Here is a 13,630-nt window from a genome sequence, read left to right as displayed (position 1 = left end):
TCAAAAGCTCATCATGTCTCCAAACTCTTGAGCTCATAATTCATTACCTGATGCTTTTATTAGACTAACAAAAACAGATTACACACTAGCACATAGGTTAAGTGCTTCTTTCAACATCTGCTGCTTAACATCAAACCAATAATTTTTGCCTTAGATGATTCAGATATTTCTAAACGTTTTGGCACATCTTCATTTTTGGTTTTGCTCCTTCTTTTTAATCAAGTCATGCCTCAAACATAACACGACACTTGCACTTCATTTGGTTGTTGAACTTAACAAATTAAAACCTTTCTATATGCTTTCAAGCATTTAAATATTTAAGTGAATCAAGTTGCAAGGCTAACCACTTCTTCACAATCTGCTTTCTGGATAACAGGGTGCCCTGCAACTAGGCATCACACTCCACAACCTTGTCGTATTTATCCCACCTCTCACCATCCTCCACTTTACCTTCTTCAACACTGGGCATTGAAAGGATTCTACTTGAAATGAGATCTCTGAGTATCCTACAACCCCCTGCTCCACCCTCCAACAACAGAAAATAAAAATAAATGCACCATTCAGTTATCACAGGTCATATTATAGAAGTACATCCTCCATTTCTAGATGGTTTTCAAAGCACTGTTCCTCATTCAGCAGCTCAAAGTTCATTGTTCCATGTCAATTGCTAAACCTAAACAAGGAATAACTGCACAAGCTAAGGAAGAAAGAACTTCAGTCATCTCCCAGTAACTGAACCTAAGTGAAAGTGACTTCTTTAAGCTTACTACTAGTCTTGCATCTGGAAAGTATTAAAAAACAAAATTTTCTACAAAAGAGCTAAAATCATTTTAATTATACCCACCTTCCCTAGAAGTAATATATGGAATACTTTCTACAAAAGTTCTGCAGACTTCCTATTTTTTTTAGAGCCATTAGATCAAGCACTTACAGACAAATGTTTTAACACTTCACTCAGCAGTATTTCAGTAGTGATCATTAAGCTTGACAATGGAAAATCCATACATTTTTCAGTGATGCAAATAAGCCCTCCTTTCATGCTTTAATTACCTGAGTTTTGAGCCTTAATTACAACTTACAAGATTCTGACTTTGACATTCTCTAGAAAACAACACAAACTGGTATGCCTGGTGCAGTATTTAATCCTAATTCAGTTTCAGAATTATTCACCATTTCAAGAGTAAAGCACACTGTGGTATTTTCTAGTTTTTGAGCCAACTTTCAAGTGCCCCAAACCAGCAGTAAATTCTAACAATAATGAATAATAATACTTACATGTTTTTATTTAATCCCAAAGGCAGCTAGGGAACAGATAAAGTCTGAAACAACAAAGATACAATTCCTTTTAAAATTTGTCCCTTACATTTTAACACTGAACCAGGAAATGGTTTACTTTTGTATCTCTCTGTTCACGTCAGTATTTGTTTTTTTCCCACTTTCAACTGGAAGAAATTGCTACTTCACTCAGTTATAACACTCCCTCAGCTAAAGGGCATTCAAAGCCCCAATCCATTGCTACCTGTGTTTACCCTGTGATATTTCCTCCTTTACTTTCTTACTTCAGATGCATTCCAAACAACACAATGAAACAGCAGATATTTAAGGTGAACCCTTAATACTGCGTGGCAGCAAAATTACACAGGCACTATACATTATTCGCCTCCTTTCTTACATATGAAAACTCTAAGGATTAATCTTGTCTGCAATCCAAAATATCTAGGTGGGTATTTTTACATAATTTTCTTTTTTTCTACAGTGCCTTAAGGCTGAATCTTTGGATAAGTAAAAACACATACTTATTTACATTCAGTTTACTAGAATTCTTAGTTGAAGACACTTTGTTTTTATGTGTGTTAAGTATATGTAAGCTTCCTAGCAGAATACACAGTTTAGCCAGACCATCACAGAATTTATTGAACTAGAAGAACTAATTAGAAAGTAATTTTTTTTTTTCAGAATTAAATACAATTTCTCTTACGTGCTTCAAAAATCTTTTCTGTTTTGAATCTTCATGTTCGGGATAATAATTTTATTACCTTATATATATAAAAACATATTACTAGTATCAGAAACTACCTGTAATGTTTAAAAACATTTAAGTTATTAAATGCTTTAAAGATGTGATTACCACACACTTGATTTTTCAGCACACTGTCAGTAAATTCAGCATATGTTGCAACTATGAATATTTGAAGTAGCTATTTTATTTACTGTAAACCTAAGTACTCCTGATGCTATCCCACTCCCCAATGGATCCTAGCTTAAAACTCTCTCAATCAGTCTCATCAGGTTATGTCAAGAAATGTTTCCCCTAGCAAGACAGGTAATTCCCATCTGAACTTGCATCTCAATTACTCTTCTATGATTATGAAACCCTAAATTCTGGTGAAGGCACCAGTCTTAGCACCATGCATTGATGACCTGTCTCACGTATATCTTTCTCTCTCCCCTCATTACTGGAAGGGTTGAGGAAAACACTATCCGTGCACTTGAGATCTCTGGTTATCTCCCTGAAATCCCTTTAGATAGATCTCAAGCTTCCTGTAGGTACATCACTGGTACCCACTTGAAAGAAGAGTGTGTAATAGTGTGAAGAATGTATTATGCTCAAATGCTTCCTAGTGATGTCCCTGATTTGGGTCCCGGAGAGGCAGCAAACATCTCTGCAAAGAGGTCTGCAGATGGGAGCCTCCGTTGCCTTCAGGTGGAATAGAGTCACTTACGGCTACAACTCGATACTTCTTCTTCATGGCATCAATTTTGATGCTGCTCCTGCTGCAAGGCCACAGGTTATCTGTTCTTGGAGGGAAAACTTGCACCTCTTCTACTACATCCAGGGCCTTATACCCCTTCATCAGTGGAAGCTGACTGGCGGACAGGGATGGGCACCACATTGCTTCCTGGAATTGAACTGGCCACACTTGGCCAATTCCACTCAAGTCTCACTGTACCCTCTCCGACCACAGCAGTCTGTTGGTGTCTTTGCCCTCATGGTTATATAGCCCTAGAGTACTGAGCTCCAGAGCCCCATCAGCTGCTCCCTAGGACTTCACTGCCTTGCGCTCTCCTTAGCACATGGCAACTGCTGTTGCCACCACCATCAGCGTGGCTACAAGATGTAGCTTTTATTCCCTTTAGATCTCAATTTTAAGGCTGACAACATTAGCATCGTGACTAGACATTTAAAAAAGGAAGTTTCGCTGAACCGTTAAACACTTAACTTTCTCTGAGAGTTCCATTATATTCCTGCTTTCCTAGGCACATGCAACATAAATGGTAAGTTCCCATTTCTCCTGTCCCTTGAAAAGCACTTGCCATGACAAATAGCACACACTCATTTAAGACACTTCCCTTTAATAGACAGTGCTTTAAAGACAGTACACATGTTACTCTGATTGAATAGCATTCAAATTGGTCTACATATATTGCATTTGATCAATAACAACTTGCTTTTAACAACTACAACAAACAAATATATAATTAAAGGACTGCCTATTGCTGCTGGAGTGCCTAACCAGGATTACAAATTACTGATTTCATTTGTTATTTAAAATTTAAACAAAGCTGCTTACATTTTTATGAAATACAGTCAGGGGCAACTAACTAGTTTAATTAAAGCTTGAGATTACTTCCATATGCTGTAAAAATAGACTTAACCAGCAGTACTGTTACAGAACTATCCAGAATAACATTTTCAGTTGAACTACACACAAATAAACTTTTTATTCACCACTTATGCTCCCTGAGTCCTTTATAACATGCTCTTAGTCTGAGGAGGAACATTCTTCCCTCTACCACTTATTGTAAATAAAAAGAAGAAAATTACCAACTCCTCATCCCAAGCAATAAGGCCAATTGGAAGGAAAAACAAAGAAACAAAATTAGATAATTTACATACTGCTATGACTTATATAAGCAATCACAATACTGCTCAAAAAGCACTTTCAGAGTAGAATGGCTGGAAACAACTCTCTCCCTTTAAAAGCATCCCTTCTTATAAAAAAAAAAACTTAAGAGAAAAGGTTACGTGAAGCAAAACAATACAGACTTAAGCCTTGCTAATTCCAAGCTAGCTATAAATATTATTACAAGTTTGAGGTAAATGTTTAAAACAAATAAATAAAACAGACCCATTTATAACTGTGATAACTAAACACTTAACTTTTATCTTCCTGACATTCAGGATCTAAACACTTCTCACTAAGATGAAAGTCTTCTAACTGTTCAGGTACATACACATGTCAGCAGGGGACATAAACAAGTTTTTCAAGAATGCTAGGAGGCTCAATTGGTATCAACAAGCAGTTCCTCAGAAAAGCTGCACCAAGAGAATTAAACCATAACCTCAGTAAGAGCTAACCTACATTATGACTTAATATCTCATTTATGTGATCAGCAGCTTTCCCCAGTTTCCACAGACCAAAGAGATGGCATTTATTTCTATAATTACATGCATTCACAGTCAAGCTTAATCCTAAAATATTCCTTAGCAGCCAGAACAGTAGCTCTGGTATTAAGCTTATTTTATGAGAAACACAGTATGATTAAGGATAATAATGGACTTTTCAAACTTCTTTGTGTATGAGTATTTAAAAGTAGGAAAAGCAAATTATTTGCACATGAAGCACAACTAATTTTGTTCTTCATCCAGGAAATATCTAAGTTGGAACTAGGGTAATAATTTTATGCATGCATTCCAAGCTCTTTTACCTTTATAATTCAGTAACATTACATATACTGACAACTGAATATCCTGTGAAAAGGAATCCCCCCACAAAAATAATGTTAAAAATAAATTATTCCTATTTTGCAAGTTCTTCTTCCTCATTTATTTGCTTTGCATTGTACAGTTAAGGATGGCATTTTCCAAATATAGTGGCATACTTGACTAAAAATAAATAGCAAACTTGAATTTTAAGTATCAGCAGCTAATCAAGTAATGTTATTTTATCAACAAATACAGGTGGTGTAGAGTTAAAAAAATAAATTAAAAAAAAAAAAGGATTTATATGAGAACACGTATGAGATTTCTTAGCTTCTCCTCTGGCCAGAAGTTGCGCCAGGGAAGATTTAGATTAGAGGAAACATTAGATTTAGACCTGTGGAAACATTTTTTCTCTGAAAGAGTGGTCAGGCACTGGAATGGCCTGCCTAGGGAGGTGGTTGAGGCACCATCCCTAGCGCTGTTCAAGAAGTGTTTAGATGAGGTGCTAAGGGATTTGATTTAGTAGTTGGGTAGGGATAGTGATAGGAGGATGGTTGGGCTAGATGATCTTGTAGGTCCTTTCCAACCTTATGAACCTATGAACCTATGTAATAAAAACAACCTATGGATTATTACGTTCAATTTATTGCTATTCTCATTCATCACTACACTCCACAATTAATTTGGCATGACTAAAATAAATAAAGGTTAGACTGCCCAGAAGATTGGTAACTTGACCAGACTGCAAGATTACAGTTGCCTTTGCCTCTGTTATCCCTTCTTGTATTTTAAGGGCATTTAGACTAAAGTTTATCATTACAAGTTTATTACATTTACTGCTTATCTTCACAAATGATATGAATACAATCATTAAGATTACAAAGTAATGATAAACTGTACTTATTATGTAAGGAACTTGGTATTTAAAACAAACAATAACGGATTAGTTCAGATGTTGTAGAAGTACTCTCTATGGTGAATAATACACACAGTGTAAGGCCTAAGATTATTATAAGATACTCTTCTACAAATCCTGTGGAAAAAATTGCCTTCTACAATTATACCATCCAAGTTCATCTTGCTCATAATGCTTTGTGTGCATCATCAGCTCCTTGGAACTCTTTCAGAAGCAGATGTAGCTGTCAGAGAATGGCCAGAGCTGCTCTCCAAGACTCGCTCTCTTTGCTAGTGCTGCTTTCCTCAGCACCAATCGAATTGCACAAGCACTCCCAACCATTTCATTTGATGTGCTTCAGCAGAAAACTACCCTCCAAACTCAAATGAAGAAAAATAAAATAAGGTGGAAAAAATCTTGCAAGTTCACAGTGTCTCCTTTATCAGGTCAGCTATTCCTACTTTCTTCCATTTCTCAAAAATAATCTCATATTCACAAATACATGCACCAGTACTCACGAGAAAACTTCATTCACTCCCAGCAATCAACTTACCTCATGCAGGATCATGAAAATATACAGTAAGATTTTACAGTACATCCTTCTGAGAGCTGATGCCATTTGCAAGATCTCTGGAATTGAATACTAGTATCAGAGCTTAAATATCAAGTCCAGTTCCAAGAATCATTTAAATGTCATTATTAATGGCACCAACACATTTATAAACCATCAGGCATGAGCATTTCACCTCAGCTTGTGTCTAAATAGAAGACTGTGATGGCACTGGTCCAAATGAATTCAAACCATAAAAGCTGTCTTCATATATTTAAGATTTTATCATTTTTTTCCTTGCAATTATTTTACAATCAAATATCATTATACAAGAGTATGGACAGCCTTTTGTTTCTATATTCTCTAACAGCATGTCACTGTCATGATCACAAATCCCACCAAAAGATGCAAGTGTGCAGACACTTCAAAGATGCATTAAACAAAGCAATTTGTACTACAGTTATTGTGCAAAGGGAATGAGAAAAAAAATCATACCTGAGTTCAAAAATTTTCCAAGGTCAGTTACTTGAAACTGGAGTTATTGATAACTACCACACACAGGATTTGAACAGACTAGAAATAAGTCACCTTACTCTGAAAGATTAAAAACTAATTTCAAGATTTTCTTAGACCCAAGGCTTATTTCCCAGCAGTCACACAATACAAGGTCACTACCGCTTTCACTTACATTCATGACAACTGACTTTTAAGTACTGAATTTTTCTCACACTGGGATATTGTTTAACTCAGACCTAATGCCCAAACTATGCTGACTCTGATTTGGAAACTGCCTCAGTCTAATTTACAAGTTAGCTGAATATTTTCATCTCTATCTTCAAGGATATGCTCAGTGTAGACAAAAAATAATAGCAGTCACAAAGGAAAGAACTAAAAAGACTGAAAAGCAACAAACCTGAACAAATTATTAATATTAGCGTCAAAGAGAAAATTAATAACACCAAGAAGCTGTCTAAAGTTGCTGTGTGCTCACATCTTCAACACAATCTAGTTAAACCTTCTCTAACAAAATACAAACATTTGTTAAATTTTGGCAAAGAAACAACAAGAAAATTTGAGTGAGTCCTACAGGAAAAAAAAATATAGGTAGGACTCCTTGGCATGGAAAAGCTGGGCAACATGAGATAGGCTTATAAAACCACGAGTGACCCAGAGAGGGAAAATTAACTGTTGGCCAACTCCATCAATACAAGAGAGAACAGTCAAAGAAAACTAGAAAGTGGCAGGTTTAAAGAAACATAAGGAGGTGGCCTCTCTCACAACATACAGTAAAAGCTATGAAACTCAACCACTGGATTTCCAAGACATAAAAGTGCATATAATCTAAGAGGACACTGAAAATTCAATGGACAATAAACTCTGCAGGTCACTGAAAATACAGAAATACCATTTGGTTTTGGAAGGCCCAGTTAAATGCTGACCGTAGCACTACAGAGCATTACACCAACCTTGTGGAGATTTTCCTGGGCATTTGGTTTGGCCATCAGCGGACAATAGGACAGACGCACATTTGATTCGAACAGTTCCTCAAGTTTCTGTAGTTTAAGACATTACACAGAAATAAAGGTGACCAAAAGACTGCCTTAGTCATTTTACTATTGCTTGGAAAACACATATGTGTAACAGTACTCAAATTAGTGAAACAACCGTTCCTCTCATCAAGTATTCATCTTTAATATGAAAGCAAGACTTCTCATCATTTGAATTCACTAGATAAGTGACTGGGGATAAGGGTTAAGCTTCTTAGCAATCTGTAGTAGAACTTCCATTGGGGAACAAGCAGAACTCATCCTAACAGAAGGTGACATTCCCACTAGAGCCCTGCATACTTAAATAAAACCACTGCTAAGATCTCTTACTTGGTATCAACACACATCTGCAGAATTCAGTAGCTCTGTCACCAAGGCACTTCTGCCTTTGTAGGGCTGGCTGCAAAATGGAATGGCAGTGAGAAAGAGGCTGTATTAGGAGGCAAGAATATCATCCCATACATGACCCTTTTTCTCTCTTTCTAGACAACTCCAAACAAGGCAACTCTGACTCTGTAGGGAGTGTTTTCAATCATGCCTGACAATTTCGATTTTACAAATTGTCTATTAACAAAGCCATGCAAATGACTACAAAAGCTTATCCACCAGAAGAGAGAAAAATGCACTGAAATTTAGAACACTGGGAGCCACACAAGAAAGTCAGAATATACTGTAGCTTGAGGTATCTGTTTCAGGCCACAGATTTCTTTGATGTTAAGTAAACCTAGAAATTTGTTGCACTGTCTTTGAACAAGGAGGTACAATAAGAGAAGGGGAGTCTCTATTCTCTTCTGGGAGAGTTAAAAGTATGTTTATCTATATAAGCCCTTTTCACTGAGAGGTTACAGGCTGACTTCCAGTCACACCGTTTTCTTTTCCTTGAGAATGAAAGGTCTAAGACACATCTGAAGTTCCCTGTCATTCCATATTGTAACTGTGCCCTTAGATAACACACAGTTCAAGCTAAGTTTTACAAACAAGTTCATGAAACCAACAGCAATTTGTAAAAGCAACGACAGAAAGCAAGGGTAGATTGAATTCTTTCCAAAGACTCCCTCTCTTCATAGATGCCCCTTCACACCCCTAATTCTAGGATAATTAAAAAAAAGTGCTGCACAACACAGCAGAACATCAGTCAGCAAAACCTTGGTGCTAAGGATTCATGTTTTGCAGGAGGTTTTACTCTGAACCAGCTGTTTCCTGGTTGCCTGAACTATGTATCTATTTGTAAAGAGAACGCGTCTTCTACTTGAATAGTATCTGAAATTAATCCTATTTTTGCATCTCCGATTCTCCACAATGCAGAGCAAAGAGCTATAAAATGGGTCAATCAACAGATGCACTTCAAAAGCACACTTTGAGCTGAATTAAATGCCAATGGGAGATAGCCACTGAAGGCTCTAGACATTCAGTCAGACCGTATGCAATACCACTCCTACAGAACACAGGGAAAAGTAATCCTTCTTCCCAAATTTCCGTTCACTAAAGAAACTTCTTTTCCATTAAATCGCACCACTAAAACACAAACAATCTGCCCACACTTTAAGATTTGGGCAGGTACACATATTACATCCATAGCATATCTGGACTTAGAGAACAATGCAGTTTGAGGCTTTAATGTTGTTATCACCCATTCAGTATAAGTTATGGTACTAAAAAGTAACTTTTTTTTTCCAGTGGACCAAGAAGCCAAATAACGGAGTGAAGCAAGCTACCCAATAACAGTAAGCCCTACTGATTTGGAACAGCACGACCAGCTGCAGTCTACCTTGCAGTCCTTCTGTGGAGTTAGATGATACTGATTTGAATATTAAACCAAGACAAACTCAATATCTTGTCTTTCCATTACAGAAATGCAAATCCAAAAAAGCAAACAGATCTTGTATATTAAAATAGCTTGTTTTATCTTCTTTTCACTACACCGCATAAGCACGTCGTGCATGTACTACTACAGTTATTTTTGGCAAAGGTTGCATCAAGATGGCAACCTGATTCAAGGACTTCCTCAAATTGCAGGCACCTGGAAGTTGTTTATATCTTCCATGGCTGACATCTAGAATTTTCATAACTTTAGAAACAGGCTAAACAGATGTGATTTTTCATGCCACAGAAATAGAAAGGAAGCCACCATCTCTCTTAAGAGAAATCCACAATTGAAACTGTTCCCAAGGGAAAACTATAATCATAAAAGTATTCTTCCCCTCATTTTAATTTTCAATTTCAGTCAGGAAACAAAATGGACATGTTAGACAAGGCCATTAAAAAGTCAATCTCTTCTTTATGAAAACTTAACAGAACATACACCATTTCCCTCACAGACTGAAACAAGTGTTTATTCCCCCTTTAATAGCCTTCAGTCCATTTGCTCATTCTTTTTGTGATGCATAGAGCAAAAGACATTTTAGCAGCATGTACACCAGTGAATACCTTTAACTAAAATAATTATCAAGTTTTTCTGATTTCATATAAGCCCTTGCAATTCTGATGCAATTCTTGCTGCTGCTAACAAAATGTCAGGAATGAAAAACAAGAGAAGTTTTAAAAATACATCTCGTTGAAGATGACTTTGCAAAGGAAGGCTCCAAAGTTATCTATTCCCGTTATTTATCATTTGGATGTGGACACTGATTATCTGCACAAATATGAAAAGGACAGTGCAGCTTTTAAATAGCAGCAGTGAAGAAAATAAGCCATTATTGATTCGTGTTTGCCAAACATTTTCACCCACTCATAACAAGGAGAGTTTAAGAGGACTTTCACTACATAGGAATAACACAGCAAGCCTCTCCAGCTCATAAAAGGAGAGTCAGAACACAAGCCAGACAGAGAATTCTCACAAACACTGATTCACAGCTCCAGTCACACTCATAGTCAAGTATGAAATGAGCAATTCAGTCAACCAATAAGCCAAGAAGGGGAAAGAGAGAGCAATTATGTTTCTGTTTAACAGAGCACCATTTAAAGTATTCCTTCTGATTCAGCACCAGCCCTTGTGATCACTATTCTTGGCCCATCATCAATGAATTTAATTATACAATTATTGAAAAAACATAGTGCTCTCTCTTCCTTGCTTGCCCACAATGAGCCCAGTACAAGTCACAGAAATTAGTCAGAAAGAAAGTGCATACTAAATACCTCAGATTTTACTTTTGAAGTTCACGTCACGCAAGCACACAGATGTTAGCTCAAGAACTACTGAAAATTAGGTGTTTCCTTAAATTGCGCAAGTAAAGCCTAACCTTCTACATCGACTGATTTTATGCAAGAAGCTGTGAAAGCTGACACCAAGTTTCTTAGCAGCCCTCGGTTACTTGGCTGAGATTCACCTTGATTAACTGACAGCAACGTGCTTGAATCCAAGTCACCTAACGCAGCCTGGCCTGATTATTGGTTCTTCCTCCACCCTTGAGATCCCACAGGCAAACTGAGCTTCAGCCCCTCCCAAGTTCTGCCTTCTTTTAACTCTCATGCACCTGATACACTTTAACAGCCCTGCTACCCCACGGCCAATGCCTACTTAGCTCCTCGTTTCTTGTTAACTGAAACAGCTGCACCAATCATTCAGTATAGAAGCTATGGTAATAAGCACAACGTTCCTACAATTCAAGCTGATCAGCTCTGTTTTGAAGACCATGTTCTTAAACAGGAAGGAATTCAGTACAAAGCAAAGAACAGGATGATGAAACCAGATTGTTCTACCATTGACACATTTGTTACCGGTTGTGGATTGAGATGCCCTCTTACCTTGGTGTCAGCTTCAGACTTTCCCTTCTGCACTTGGGAGCTAGTGGAGAACAGAGCAGAAGATGGCAGCAAGCAGTGCGTGGCTCTCCTCACTCAACTTGTGTCATCTTCAACAAAGTATTTCCTCACATTTGTTGTTACAAAGTAAAAATAAGAAGCAACATTCAATACTAGCAATTCTTTCTTTAACATAATAAGGATATGCCTCATTTTCTAAGCCAAACATTTCAGAAAGCTTTTGAAAGAGACAACGTTCTTTTCAATGCCTCAGCGTCACTACCAGTCCCAAGTGGCAATTAATTTTGGATCCTGATGCCCTCATGTTCTAACTATAACAACTACACATTAAGCAAAGGACTTCCTTCATCAAAGGACGTGAATTTAATTGAGGCTATAATCAGACAAGACTCTGAAAGCTTAAGGGAAAGACAAAGATACACTGCCTAAAAAGGTTTTAAGAACACACGTGTGACCTGGTTCTCCTCAGAATTCAAGTTGAGTAGCCTATATTCAACTCTTTCCTCGCACATAGGAGCCATTAAACCACAAGTTCCTTGTATTACACACCATGAAGTTCAGCATACCACCTCTTCAGAAGAAAAAACAAAACAAAACACAAAACCACTTTCACACCAGCTTTTAAGAAGTAGCCAACAGGTAAACATCATCATATATTTGAAGAGACAAAGAAGGAATAAGTACAGTAACGTCAACCAGCATGCCTCAGCAAAACTTAATTAATCATTTCTGGCTTTAGAGGCAACTACAACTTACAAGATCACAGCATTCACAGGGAGAGCCACAACTAGCACAAAGGAAACAACAGTATTTATTTGAAGTTTTATAGTTAAGGTAGGCTTGAGAAGTGCCTCTATGATGCTGTGTAGAACTGTGCACTGTTTGCTGTATATGTTTGCTCTTACCCTTTTTATCAGTATGGCTCTTCAGGTACAGCATTTTCCAGTCTTTTTTTTTTTTTTTTCCTTTTTTATTTTTTTTTTTCCAGGTATGAACACAACTGTTTCTATTATCCCTTAATTAACCATTTTTCCACTCCTACCATTACAGGATATCATCAAAAAGTATCCCTTTGACAAGGCTGATTTTAAAGGTAAAAATAAAATACACAACTAACTCAATAAAACCTATGTTGTTAATTAAGAGCCATTTTCAAGCTATCAGCTTGGAAAAAAAAAATATATATATATATATATGTACTGCAACACTGCATCTTTAAGACATGAACCAAAAATACCTTTAATGGACTCAGAAGTACGACTAAATAAGCCCCAAAAGCAGGACACCCGAATAGTAACATCATGCATGCCTGCTGAAATTAAAGACTGAACAAAACACACAGACTGAAATTTGATTGTTTCTTTATGGTGACATAGTTCCCATTTTAGAAATGTGAAATAATCTTCACAGATAACATCTACTTCAGTAGTTGCTGTCTGAAAATAAATAAATAAATAAATAATTGCTCAGCCACATTCAACTGCTGTGCTAACCTGAAGCCAGTCATAAGCATTTTAAATATCACACAGAATGACAATTCTAATTGCATACTGTAGGATTAGATCCAAGATTGCTGTCAAAGCAACTTCTCAGAATGTTAACTTTGAAATTACTATTAGTTCAGGGAGTAAACTTAATTTAACTCTTTTTTTTTTCTTTCTTTCCCCTCAGCTTCAGTCCTTCAGTTATTTGAGCTGCTGTTTTAGGAAACCTATCTTAATATTAACAAAGTCAGCTTTCCCTTTATGTTTTGTACTAGAAAGCAATAGTCAAAATCAAGGAGAATTAACTGTCCCTTTATAGGTTAATTTCAAGGTAGTTTACGCTTCCTAAGTCACACTCTTTTCACCAAAAGCTTTTGACCACCATCCATGTTTTATTAGAGATCATACTCTTTTTTTGATGCAGGGTTTTGACTAGCTTGCTTTAGCAGAGCGACTGAGGACACTGTCAGCATAACATTTAGTTACTGCCCACACTTTAAAGCATTTCTCTAATTAAAGTTGTGATTAATAATCTCACCTGAACACAAGATGATTACTTAGAGATAAGGTTCAACATAGCTTTTGAGATAAGCATATCCTCTTAACATACATCCACTGCTTTGCTCTTGGCAAATCTGAGTCTGGTGAGGGAACTGCCTACAAAGTTGTTTATATGCCTAGGTTCTT

General features: G+C 36.8%; 1 protein-coding gene across 3 annotated transcripts in view; it reads right to left on the bottom strand.

Annotated features, from left to right (window-relative positions):
• Positions 1-13,630, bottom strand: part of TRIO (trio Rho guanine nucleotide exchange factor) — a 230,644-nt gene that overhangs the window by 202,647 nt on the left and 14,367 nt on the right. The window contains exon 1 of one of the 3 annotated variants that reach the window (XM_065752446.1): positions 11,442-11,447. The exons of the other annotated variants lie outside the window; for them this stretch is intronic. The gene's annotated coding sequence lies outside the window, so the exon portion shown is untranslated. Of the gene's footprint in view, positions 1-11,441; positions 11,448-13,630 lie in introns of those variants that run through there. 3 annotated transcript variants of the gene reach the window in all.

This window comes from Cyrtonyx montezumae, unplaced genomic scaffold (genome assembly GCF_038088225.1).
Source record: "Cyrtonyx montezumae isolate F1298 unplaced genomic scaffold, pur_monq_1.0 scaffold_8, whole genome shotgun sequence".
Classification (NCBI taxonomy): Eukaryota; Metazoa; Chordata; class Aves; order Galliformes; family Odontophoridae; genus Cyrtonyx; species Cyrtonyx montezumae.
Note: the sequence above shows the minus strand (reverse complement) of the source record. Positions and strands in the feature narration are given on the sequence as shown.